Source organism: Tamandua tetradactyla, chromosome 14 (genome assembly GCF_023851605.1).
Source record: "Tamandua tetradactyla isolate mTamTet1 chromosome 14, mTamTet1.pri, whole genome shotgun sequence".
In the NCBI taxonomy this organism is placed as follows: Eukaryota; Metazoa; Chordata; class Mammalia; order Pilosa; family Myrmecophagidae; genus Tamandua; species Tamandua tetradactyla.
The window spans coordinates 16,797,258-16,810,982 of NC_135340.1; the positions used below are offsets into that span (position 1 = coordinate 16,797,258).

General features: G+C 39.6%; 1 protein-coding gene and 1 long non-coding RNA gene across 2 annotated transcripts in view; one reads left to right on the forward strand and one right to left on the reverse strand.

The window, feature by feature from the left end:
• LOC143655630 (uncharacterized) overlaps positions 1–4,534 on the reverse strand; it is a 71,121-nt gene extending 66,587 nt beyond the window's left edge. The window contains exon 1 of the long non-coding RNA XR_013162193.1: positions 3,745–4,534. This is a non-coding gene — a long non-coding RNA (uncharacterized LOC143655630). The remainder of the gene's footprint in view (positions 1–3,744) is intronic.
• SLC25A21 (solute carrier family 25 member 21) overlaps positions 1–13,725 on the forward strand; it is a 462,293-nt gene that overhangs the window by 351,855 nt on the left and 96,713 nt on the right. The gene's annotated exons all lie outside the window — the stretch shown is intronic.

Genomic DNA, 13,725 nt, shown 5'->3' on the forward strand with positions numbered 1-13,725 from the left:
TATTTATTTAATATTTGGACAAAAATTTTAATGGAGGAGGGAGTATGTTACAGTTCTTGACTGTGGATTTTCAATGATCCATTGGACTGCCCCCCATAATAACTGGAAACTGAATGTGCAGAGTACAGATTCATAGCCATATCAAAATGCTACTGGATCCATGAATTTTACAGGCTTCTGTTAAAAAAAGGATCATGTTTTCCTGGCAGTTTCAGACCTAAGACTTCAGATACACAGACTCTCTTTCTCTCTCTCTTTCTAGCTCTCTCTCACATCTCTGTCTCCTAAAATGTAAAATTGTCTCATCATTTCCTATATGTAAATTTCTTCCCAATAGGATTAGAGACTCCTTGAGTTCAGGGATATGCCTACTTCTTTATCTGAACCTCCTGGTGCTAAATATATACTAAATGGCTGGTGACTACCTCATGGGCTCCTTCTTTAGGACTGGCATAGGAATCATTACTTGAGGCCCTGGCATAATAGTAAGTTCTCTGTTAATACAATTCCATGGGGGGAAGGATTGCTGGCCCAACCACACCTCAGAGTATTTGTAAAAATGGAACCTTATTTATTTATACTGAAATTTTTGTCATATTGCTCTCATTTGGAAAGACAGTATGTAATTTCTTTTCAAAGCATTTTATTAGATTGTAATGCAAAAAAGTGCACATAAGGGCACAGTTTGTTGAACTTTCACAAAGTAGATACCTACATGTTCAGGGCTCAGATCAAGAAGGTATTTTTGGCTCCGAGAAGCCTCCTTGTATCTGCTTCTAACCAGTATCAGGCCCCACCCCCACCAAAGGTAAGTCCATCCCTGCTGTTGCCTCTTTTTAATTTTCAAATATCACATTGTTTTCTCACCAGGTTTATTGGCTGATTTTTGTGGGCGAGCGAAGGGGGGTGGTTAATCCCCTATAGCTGGCTTCTCTGCATTGTGGGATTTTCCTAGCTGTTAATTATTAACTTTTCCTTAAAATAAAACTTCCATTGTGTAAGGAGAAAAACTCCACGAGCACAGTACATGTGATATAAATCACTTTTATGTCTGTGAAACAGCTGAGTTTACATTTTTATTACATTGTTTGAAAAAGTATCTTTTCATCTGGAAAGAATCAGTTTAAAATGTGATTGTCAACACAACTAAACCAGTTTTCTGTGTAAAATGGCTGCTGGTGGAGCTTTAGAACTATAATTAAACCAGGTTTTTCTTCATAGGCATTAATGACTAAAACCTAGAAGTTTTGACTGAAATTTGCAAAGGAATCTGTAGACTTTAAAAGAAGGAAGGTAGACATTTTTGTTTAGACGGAGAAAGAAAGTAAATAATGAACAAGAATATTACTGTAAAAGGCAGAATGCTTCCCTGTGAAAGGTGATTTTGTGGTGTGGTTTTAGATTAAATTCACAGTATTGTATGTATTTATAAAAGTACTTCCTGATAGGAATGCTTTAGTTTGAAAAAGATGTCTACTTTTAGTAAGTTCTGCAACTTATAATATAATATGCCATAATTTCTCTCCAAAAAGTTTTTAGATTTAAATAGTTCTGAGAGGATCCTTTTAGAACTACGCTAGAGTTCAATTAGATTAACCACTCTAATGTAAGCATAAACAAGGGTTTGAAAGCCTGTAGCAGTTTGCTTATATTTACTAATTTCTTGTTATTTAGTTTGAAATGATAAAAAAGGGTCATATCTCTTGGTGGTATTTCTTGCTGCATTTAATTTTGAATTCTACTATTAAATGACAATTAATATATAGCATGGTCCTTTATTACTGAAATTCTAGCCTTGGAATATGTAATATAGGCCTAATTTATACACATTTTCTTGGTTCTAGTACAATGATGCTATGATATATGCAGTTTTGTAACAATCTAACCTTCCCAAATTCCTGCTTTGAGCCATTTATTTTTCAAAATGTAGGGCAATTATCATTGCACAATTGTGTGTGCCAGCTAACCTTTCATCTCCAACAGATTTACAAAATCCCATGATTTGTGGCTTCTCTAACAGAGGACGTTTTTTACACCCTCAAGTGCTGCAGGCTTTTTGGAGAACAAAACTTCTCGATAATTCGTATGAGAACTATCTATTTAAATATAAGCAGAATTGAGACCATTTGAGTGTTTATCCAGTACAGGTTAATATGCAAAAGAATTTTTTAAATAAAAATGCTGAATCCATAGCCTCTTCTGTAAGCTAAAGCACACCAAACCCATCATTCAGTACAAAGGGAGATAGAGATGATTTACAGATTTAAGCTGAGGCATAATACACCTCAAAAATTAGGATTAGAAATAACTGAAACATTTGCACATGTATAAAAAGCTGATGATGCTCACCAATTTTGGTTTGGATATTTCTTTTGAACTAATTAACAATTATTATTCTACTTATCAACTTTTGAGTTTTCTTTGTAAATATACTTATATTTTAGGATACCAACCCATTCAGGAAGAAAACCTAACCCACACAAAACACTTCTGGATGTTGGGACTAACAGATATTAAATATTAAATCCACCCTCTGAAGCATGAAAGCTCCTCCCTAAACTATACTTCGTAGACACCTTTTTCTTTTCATTAATAGTTGATTTGATTGGAATACTCTTCTCCACTATGGAAAAAAATGTCTAAAATACAACTATAGTAAGATGGTTAATATATATGGGCAAAATAATTTTTCTCCTGTATATCTTTTACTTTTCTATATTTTTGCTTAAATGTTTTATTCGTATCCTACCTTGCCTACAGATGGTTTTGCTGGATGACAGGCATATAGAGTTTGGTGAATGCTACCTCTTTTCTTTGAGGATTGATAGAACTGAAATTTTCGTGAGCAAAAGATGCTAGCAAAATAAAAGCATAACAACCATTTAAAACATAAATTATATCAATCCGCCAATGGTTTGCTTAAAAAGAAATTGCATCATCTTCCTCTCTGTCACTCCAATCCTTGTCCTCTCTTCCCTGAAGAGACCTTCGCTTTTCTCCTACAAAAATCTGCTAAATGCTTTCAGGAAAACCAGATTATCAATGACAGAGCTCCAAACATGCAGTGAGTCCTACTATTCATTTCACTGAACTTAACTATTTATGAAAATTATCACAGTAATGTAATGTCAGTAGTAACTCCAAATTATCAACTTCCAGTAAGTTTAGTTTTATATTTCTGACCTCAAGTTAATAATTGTATGTGTTAGACTTATCAGCCAATAAATAAAATTAAGACACCATTAACAAATAGTCAAATGTTAATACATAATTGAAATAAAATATACAAAAACAGTAAAGAAGCATTAGGTAAATATATTTTTCTGGGAAATCTGTAGATAATTTATTTGGCCACAGACACAATAAAAATGAGTATTACCAAATTTCCAAATTTTTTTCACCTGAAATTTATAAATTCGACAAATCCATTAAGTGAAAAACCCTTATGGTTGGAAAACTGATCTTTTCTAGACAGGTAAAATAGCTAGAGAGAAAGCTGTGACTTACTTTTCATGAGAGCCAAACCAGTAAGACAAGTTTAGGTCTCTGGACTATGAGGTCCCCTTAGGAAAGGAGAAGAAAGACAGATGACAGCAAAGTACGTATTTTCAATATTGATAGAATCCAAAGATTTCAGCCAGAACTTTAAACATATGTACAGACACATTCCTTAGTTGGTCGTGAAATCAAAGATGCTGTTTCAATGCTAAATATTTCACAGTATTACAGGAGAATGTTTGGAACCTTTTTGCTTTCCAGCACGTACGAATCCGGACGCCTGTCCTCAGTTGCTGACAGGTGGTGTGGAGCTTGGGCTCAGGTGATCCATAAGGGGTGGGCTGCCGGGAGGTGGTGTTCCCGGCCCCTGCCTCAGTGGCTCAGCCTTCCATGACCACCACTCTTTGTTGAGGATTGTTGGCAGAGGCAGCATTTGCAGCTTCAGATAAGAGCCACCATTCCCAGGTAATTCCCTCGATCAGAGCCCCGATGACAGACTGGGGAGGGCAAGTTTTTTCAGGTGTTGTGTTTGCTCAGTAATCCTCCAGTGCCAATCTCCTCCAAAGAGTGAGTGGGACCCATCGGTAATGGACATAAGCCATTAAGCTCGCAATATTTGTCATATATCAGGTTACTGCTTTGTTACTCTCAAGTGATGAATGGATGCTGTTATGCTTTAAGAAAATAAAGCAATGTTGTAAATATGTCCGAACTATAAAAGTGGCTGCATTATTTTTTTTTTTCCACTTCTTGAGAAATAAATGCAAAGTACTTCAGAAATGCTAGTCTTTTTCCTTTGGCAGTGCAGAGAGCAATGTGCTTTCCGTTACTGTTTGTAGTTGCTTTGCATCTCACAGCAAACAAATGACCCTCGGTGTGTCTATACTGTGCTTCGCCTTTGTGGTTCGATATGGCTAAGTTTATATTTTGCTCAAGCGCTCCGATTAAAACAGGCATGCTTGCAAAGAACTAGTCACAGAAACCATTTGTTTGTGCATGAAGAAACCCAAACAGAGAAGTTAGGCGTTAAAAATAGCATGAGACCAAAGCAATTCTCTGTCCTAGTTTTTCCCATGCTAACTAGAAACATTTCTTCATCACAGAGAGAGTTAATGACTTTTAACCACTTCCTAATATATTTGAGTAAGAAAAATTTCTATAAATGATATTGTACTTCTTGTATTGTATTTCTATAAATGATTATCTGGCATACATCAATTCTGCTTAGTATAAACTGGGCTATATATTCACTCTTTCTACCTTTTAATGTCAACTTCAACATTAATTGCTTGTACCTTTTTTTATTAGAGAATCTGTAGGTTTATAGAAAATCGACATTTAATTTTTTTAATTATTTAAGAATTCTGTCATTTTTGAAAGCATCCAGGAGTCAAATTCTAGAACTGGCATTTTAAAACCATGTGTTTTAAAACAGTATGAATTTGTCATCTGTTGTTCTTGTCAGTTTTTAAATGTCATTAGTCCCATTGCAAAGAACAGAAATCTTGATGGTGACAATTCTGAAGTTAAGATGATGAATGGGCCCATCCTAACTGCAGAAATATTAAAGAAGATCTCCTTCAGCGAGTTGCCTTTAGAAAACAAAATCACCTCTTGGTTGCCGTACACAACAGTCATATCTGTTTTGATAATATATCTTACACAGTTATCTGGCATACATCAATTCTGCTTAGTATAAACTGGGCTATATATTCACTCTTTCTACCTTTTAATGTCAACTTCAACATTAATTGCTTGTACCTTTTTTTATTAGAGAATCTGTAGGTTTATAGAAAATCGACATTTAATTTTTTTAATTATTTAAGAATTCTGTCATTTTTGAAAGCATCCAGGAGTCAAATTCTAGAACTGGCATTTTAAAACCATGTGTTTTAAAACAGTATGAATTTGTCATCTGTTGTTCTTATCAGTTTTTAAATGTCATTAGTCCCATTGCAAAGAACAGAAATCTTGATGGTGACAATTCTGAAGTTAAGATGATGAATGAGGCCTGCAGGCAGGATTGGAATGGACACTGTCCCCCCTCACCTCCAAAACATTTAGGGCCTCCACTTTCTTTCAATGGCCATTTCTAAGTCAAATCCATCAAAATGGCCTCGCTCTTCTTTTCCTCTCTCAGTTGCTCTTACCAACTGATGCAAGACTCCTTCAGGTTCCTCAGAGCAGGTGCCTCTCCTTTTCTAAAAAACTGCTCGTCCAGGGCCACTGATAGGCATTAAATATCACCACCCAGTTCCTGCTCAGACATTCTCACTTTCTTTATTAAGGCTCTGTGTTAACTCTACAATGCTCAAGCAAGAAACATCTTAGGGAGGACAGTGGCTACATGTTCTTATTTTACTACTGCAGGTTCGTTCCATAACTGCCAGAGAGGTGAAGGGCCTCACCTCTATCAGCTCTAATTGCTGCAAAAGCCCGTGGGCTTCTGTTGAGGTGCAGGGCACAGCCAAGTATGTTTCCTGTACAGAGGCTGGGGCCTGGGGTGGCAGGCAATGTGCCCAACTCCTTCCCCGCACTCCCATTTTCATGCTGTTGTCCCCTCCTTTTCTAAATGGCCCTCAGCACAGCTGTTCAAAGGGTAGGGACGTCTAAGGCAATGAAGGGAACAGTAAATTGCACAGGCCCTCCATGCTCCAAGAGAAAAAGAATTAGGCTGATGAAGCGTTTTTCAGAGAGACCACTGGGGGGGGATTAAACTGTCTAAGTTCTATTTGGAAAATGATGTCCCTGGGTGTATAGACACAAATTAGGACTATTCTGGAATTCATTTAGTGGTGATTCTCCTGAGTGGTTTTTAAGTGGAACTCGGGTCTGAATGGGCCCATCCTAACTGCAGAAATATTAAAGAAGATCTCCTTCAGCGAGTTACCTTTAGAAAACAAAATCACCTCTTGGTTGCCGTACATTTAGATTCAACATATTCAAGTATTTAGACATAAGTTTAAAAAAAATACCAATATGTCGATTGTGTTTGAAAAACAATGTCGATGTTTGAAACATTCCAACCAACAGGGAAAGGAATAGCCTTTCATGAGCGCCTACTCTAGCGCTGGATTATTAATTCACACCACATTGCGTGGTCTTCACAGTAACTTTGGAGATGGGTTATATCATCCCCATTTTATAGGTGGAAACCAAGTGCCCAAGATCCCACCGTTAATAAATAAATACAAGCATGTCTGATTCCGAATCCATACTCATGCCTGTACACCAGAATGCCTCCCAAGGATCAAACTCAAGGGCAGGGTCTTAAATGACTAGAAGTAACAGATTTTTCCCCAAGAAATAATGTTCAATGAGACTCCATCTTTTGTTTCTGTCAAAATGCTTCAGTTTTCAAGCAAAATTTCAGTATCTGTTTCCAGACACTCTCAGGTCACAGGATCTATACATTTAACACTTAATATTGACTTGTAAGAGTCCCCAAACTTCACCGCAGTAGGACTTTGTAATATAAACATGCATTACATAGCTGAGAGCTCAAAATCCATTTTCCACAGGTGTTACTTTGTGCGTGTCTATTCTTGCACCTTCATTATTCTTCTTGCAGGGTGAATACATCTGGCCCCCTGAATGTGCTTTCATCAAAAGAATGCTTTAATATAGAGCCTGAGCATGCAAAGACAACTAACTTCAAATTGAACTTAAATTATGCAGAAGCCTGACACACTGATCTATATAAACTTGCTTTCCATACTGTAGTTTTAAACCACATGACGATGGCACTGCTAATAATAATTTGTATTCCAGTAGCACCTTTCTGTGAGAAGCTCAAATAGCTTTGTGACTATTGTCTCAATAATCCTCTCTCCATCCCTCCAGGGTAAATGGGGGAAAATATGTAAATTTATATTTCCATTTTTCACATGTGGAAAGTCAGGCACAACAAGGTGACTTCCTGGACAACTGACAATGATATGTCAGATTATTAAACACATATTGGTGAATCCAACAAACACATTTTATTTGTTTTGTTTGCTGGTTTATTTGGTATAGTTTTGTTGCCAAACCCAAGACCTGAACAGAATCAGAATTCCATGAGAAATTATGAAGCAAGTCAAGAGCATATGGTTTGCTCTGCTGCATTTATAAGCACTCACCTTTGGGCTGGAGAGGAGTGTGCCAGCCTCACATGGATGTCCCTGATGCAGGGGGACGGACTCCATTTTCTTCAGCCAATTTTGTTCACGAGGAGCGCACAGGAACTCAGTGAGACATTGTGACATTGTATTAGTCAGGGTTCTCTAGAGAAACAGAACCAACAGGAGACAGCTATCAATATAATACGATTTTATAAAAGGGTCCCACGCAACTGTGAGATGCATGAGTCCAAATTCCATAGGGCAGGATGCAAGCTGGCAATTCCAATGAAGATTTTCAATGAATTCCCCAGGAAAAGCTAGCTGGCTGAAGTAGAGATGAAAGTTCTCTCTTCTGATTGTTGAAGTCATCACCTCTCTCCTTTTAAAGCTTTCAACTGATTGGATTAAACATCTCTCATTGCTGAAGACGCTCTCCCAGTTGACGGTAGATGCAGTTGGCCACAGGCGCAATCGACTTAATGATGATTTGAGTCTGTGAAGTATCCTAACAGTAATAGTCAGGCCAGTGCTTGCTGGGCCAGACAACTGGGCACCATCACCTGGCGAAGTTGACACACGAGCCTAACCTTCAAACCATCTTGTCCTGGTTACCACCCTTTTCAAGAGCCCTTCAGGCCAAGGAGTAATGAGAACCATTTTTTTCATGTGGAAATCAGGAATAGCAAGGAGAAATGACATGCACAAAGCATCCAAAACCTCATTTTAGCTAACAGTGCCAATGCCACAGCCCTTTGGCTCCCTACATAAAATATTTTTTAAAAAGCAAACTGCCAAGTGTATACTAAACATGTAGGACACTTGAGTCTCTTCTTCCTTATCTGTAAGATGGGAATCATGAAAGTGGGCTCGTGGAGTAGATAGCTGAGTGCCTGGCCCATGGTAAACACTCAGTCAATGCTTGTGTGCATTTCCATCTCTCCTCCGTTCTGAGGGAAGGCAAAGAGACACAGAGCTCAGTGTAATCCCTTACTCTTGTCTCCTAGAAGTTGTCTAGTTGGCTTTAGTTTATCAGAGCTGTTTCTAAAAGTAAGGGAGGTACTGTAATCTGGAGACACAGGAAGTTATCACCTCTCACCCGGGTAAAGAAATTTTGGTTGGCTCTAAAGCTGACTGGGGACGGTGAGATCAGTTTTAGAAAAGACAGCACATTGCTGAGGAACAGCTCTCAAGCCACTCTCAAATAGAATCATTCCCATGCATGAACTAGCTCCCAGGGTCTCTCCAACCCAGAGAATAACCATGGCTCAGGTTCTAGTTGCACATTGGTCATCTAAACTGAATGAATGTATTTTTATTTTAGGAACTTTTGAACTTCTTGCTTGACCATCCTGATTTAAAACAATACTTTTGTGCTAATAGCCAATGAAGATCAAACATGCCCTACTGAATTCTGTGCTGTAAGATGCCCAAAACCACACTGGATTAAAACGTTCCTCAGTTCTGGCATTAAAAGCTCATCTTTGGTGCCTGGGCTCCGCTGCTACAGACTAATAACTATCATTAACAAATTATTTGACATCTGGCTGATTATTTTGTTAGGGCAGGGAGACTTTCAATGAAAAAGGTAAAAAGAATGTCCAAGCCCTTAAATTTCTTCCATATTTTGGTGTTTTTTTAATTATTCATCCCAGGAGCACAATACAAATTTGGACACTGCTTCACTGGCTGGTGAAGGCTCTGGGAGTGAGGGGTGGGGTGCAGAACACAAGATGTCATTTCTGCTTTGCATTAATTCATGCTGATGCCTCTCCAGCTAAGGGGTAGTTCCGTGTTCTCTTGGGCCTCCATTTCCTAATCAGTAAAATGCAAGTGATGATAAAATCATCCCCCCTCTGGTGGTTTGAATTGTCATAATTGAAACTGGTCTTACTCTGAACAAATAGGACTCATTTTCAAGTAGCAAAGTAACAGTGCAGTGACCTCCCCACCCCCACCCCAATTGAAGGCTATGCCCTAGAGGACAAAATGTTTGAACATGGTGGAGAATGTTTCAGACACTGGAAGAGTTTTGCATCCTCCCAGAGTCAAGAAAGTTGCCTAATTATGTAGATTCTGCTGCAGCTGTTACTAGGCACAAATATACACAGCTTGGTCCTGGAGCGCCATTTTGATGTGTCTGGGAAATGTGGGCAGGAGTGTTGCTGCCGTTGTGTAAACACCTACGCAAAGGCTTTGTGATGACTGACTCTTTCCTAGGAGTGCATCCTCAGATGCAAGTGTGCACTCTCAGGTAGTGCCAAGTACAAAAACCTGGGTGTGTCCCCTTTAGAAAATGTGGATCCAGTGGAAATTCTAGTGGACAGCATTAATGCTGTTATTGTTCAAAAGGCTTTAGGCAACAGAATGAAAAAATAACTAATGATTAGATGCTGTTGGCATTAAATGCAGGTTCCATGCAGAGCGCCGTGTGCTGAGAGTGTTCTCTCAGATGTTTTCAATGTGGGCATTTTGATGTACATCCTGAAAACATTACTCATGTATTTCTTTCACTTAACAGAATTTGGTAATGCTGTCTGCAAGGTTTCTGGGAAGCATGTTGGATGCGTACATTCATGTCTGGTTTAGACTGTACGTTGGTAAAGAGAATAACTACTGGGTTTAGTCTGGTGCACAAGGCACTACCATGGTGAGGAGTATATCACCCACAGTTTTGGCTTGCTCGACTGGTCTTCCCATCTCCCAGGCCATTTCCGAAACCCTAGATTTCTTTTTAAAAATATTTTTATTGATAAATCCTAACATACAAGCATTCTTAACATGCAAACATTCCATGCATGGTGTACAATCAGTGGCTCACAATATCATCACATAGTTGTGTATTCATCACCACGATCATTTTTTAGAACATTTGCATCACTCCAGAAAAAGAAATAAAAAGAAAAAAGCTCATATATACAATACCATTTACCCCTCTGTCTCATTGACCAGTAGTATTTCCTTCTAACTGATTTATTTTACACTGTCCCCCCTATTATTTATTTTTTATTCATAGTTTTTACTCATCGGTCTATACCCTAGGTAAAAGGAGCATCAGACACAAGGTTTCACAATCACACAATCATATTGTAAAAGCTATATCATTATACAATCATCTTTAAGAAACAAGGCTACTAGAACACAGCTTAACAGCTCAGGTACTTTCCTCCAGCCACTCCAATACACCATGAAGTAAAAGAGATATCTATACAATGCATAAGGATAACCTCTTGACTCCGAAATTTCTCAGCTAATGACACTTTATTTTGTCTCATTTCTCTCTTCCCCCTTTTGGTCAAGAAGGCTTCCTCAATCCCTTGATGCCAGGTCTCGGCTCAAGACCCAAGATTTCTGTCCCATTTTGCCAGGGGGATTTACACCCCTGCGAGTCATATTTCACGTGGGGCAGTGGGCAGGGGAAGGCAGTGAGTTCACTTGCTGTGTCGGCTAAGAGAGAGAGGCCACATCCGAGCAAAAAAAGAGGTTCTCTGGTGGTGACTCTTAGGCCTAATTCTTTGCAAGAATAAGTTTCATTGGAGCAAAGATCGATGGCTCAGCCTATTGATTTGGTTGTCTTCACTGCTTGCGAGAACATCAGAAGTTCTCCAGATGGAGAAGGTGAATATTTCCTTCTTTCTCCCCAGTGCCCCAAGAGGACCTTGCAAATACTTCTTTATTCACAGCCCAAATTACTATGGGATATATCAGGGCATCACACTAACCTGGACAAACCAACAGTCTCACACCCTGTGCAAGATTCCATGTGCTTACAGTATTCAACTAAACTGACCATACAAGTTAAATTAGGAAATGCAGTACCCAAAATATAAATTTTGCACCAAATAAACATCTCTCCCTTTGGTCTCACACAGAAGTTTAACTTTAAAAATATGGACAATATCACCCTTTACCCTGTGTTCTGATTTACCTTAGTTCTATTCAGATCAGCTTCATTCATGTCTCTACTTGAAGTGAGATCCTCTTTTCAATTTTTTAAACAGTTCCTTGTATGTCGGAACCATAGATCTCTTAATCCATCCCTCACCAAATCCTGGATCTTCTTCTGGAACATTCTTCCAGTTCTTCTCTTCCAGCCTATTCCCACTGCTACAATCCCAACTCCACTCCCTGTCCCACTCTCTCCTCACTTCTGTGCCCAGTTGTCTGAACAGCACTGTCATCACATCTTTCCTCTGCTCAGAAACTTATACTGGCTCCTCACTGCCTCCTGTGCAAGTCAAACTTGATACTCCCTTACGTTCTTAAATACATTCCACTCCTCTCAAGCATGACTATGTCTATTCAAGTGTGTCACCTCAATATCTCCTTCATTCCTGCCACCAAGCCTCTAGTCATACTTTTCCTCTGCCCTGGATACCTTCTTCCCTCCTAGTTATACATTTCTACCCATACCTGAAATTCTAGATTTTTAAAGCTCTACCTTAACTGAGCCTTGCCAAAGGATGTCTACCCTTGCTACCCTTAGCACATGAGTTTTTAATTACATCCCCTCTCTGGGGTTCAAGAGCATGGAGTGGGGTACACATATATTAATTCTTCAAGCTCGTAATCAATGACCAAAGAGCAAGAATTTTAATTTAGGGTTTATAAACTTCTAGAAACTATCAGCCAATTTTTGTGTGCACTTGTGTTTTTCTGGGGAGAGTCAGAGTCTTCATTAGCGTCTCAAAGAAGTCTTTGGCAAGTGGGGGTTGTAGGCAGGCTACAGTCAGAACCACTGCTGCAAGAAGACAAAAAAGAAACGTCAGGCTGCAGCGCCTGCCCTCAGTGCTCTTGAAGTTTAATGAGAACCAAACTTAAACCCACATGGAACAAATGAATAGTGTTTTAATTAAGTGCTTGATTGGATGGAGCTGAGGGTGAAGCTACAGGTTTAGAGACTTTTGTGGTAAGCCGGAAGTCAGGTTCTGTGGGTTGTGCTGAGTGCGGATGCTGAAAGCATGAAGGAAAGGCACCTGATGAAGGAATGTCAGGAAGGAATACATTTTGGGACTTGGGCCAAGGTTGGGGAGGCAGTATACAGGGCTGAAAACATAAAAGAGAGAAATGAATCAGCCATGTCATCCTAATGGCTTCTGCTGGGTGATTAAGAGAGAGATGGTGGCAAAGAAAGCTTTCGACAGAGAAGGGGGTTTGATTGAGTTTGAGGAAGAGAGAAGACATCAAAGGGAACGTGTCTCCTGGGTCATCAGAAGCACAGAACTGTAAGTTGAGGGATTTTGGCATTACCACACAGTCTTGTTTCAGGTGTTTTAATTTTGCCTCTCAGACTAGTGTTTAAACACTTAGAGGGCAGGTACTTTGACTTCTCCTGTTCTGGGTGTTGGGTCCAGATAATCCAGGTTTAGATCATGGCCCTACCACTATTAGTTGTGTGACCATAGGTATGTTATTATCTCTAAGCCTCCATTTCTCCCCTTGAAAAACGGAGGTACCTATCTTATCAGGTGGCTGTGAACATCAAATTGAAAAGTGTATGTAAAGAGCGCAGCAGAGTTCCTAGCTCAAAAAAAAAAAAAAAATCAGGTCCCTCACTGCCCTGCCTCCCATCATTCATTCAACAGTATTTCAATGGAAGTTTACTGTGTGTCTGGTACTATGTTAAGTGCTAGGATAAAAATGTAAATCTGACACAGTGTTCACATTTAAGCCATCCCCTGACTACTCATTAATTGATGATTAGTGTTATGATAGATGTGTCTGCAGGACGGAAAGGTGGGTGATGTGTTAGGAAGATGTCACTTCCTTTCAGTGTCAGCGGTGGCTGCGCTGACCTAGCAGTCTGACCCTGCCAGTTCTTGCTGTCTCCACCCACCATGATGGAAAGGGCCATCTCCTTTGCTAAGGACTTCCCCACCAGCAGCGTCACCGATGCCATCTCCAGGACAGCCGTGGCCCCCACAGCGTGGGTCAAACTGCTGCTGCAAGTTCAACATGCCACTAAGCAGATCGCCGCTGACCAACAGTACAAAGGCATGGCAGACCGTATGGGCCGCATTCCCAAGGAGCAGGGCATCCTCTCCTTCTGGAAGGGTGACTTGGCCAACGTCACCCACTACTTCCCCATCCAAGCCCTCAACTTCACCTTTAAGGATAGGTTTAAGCA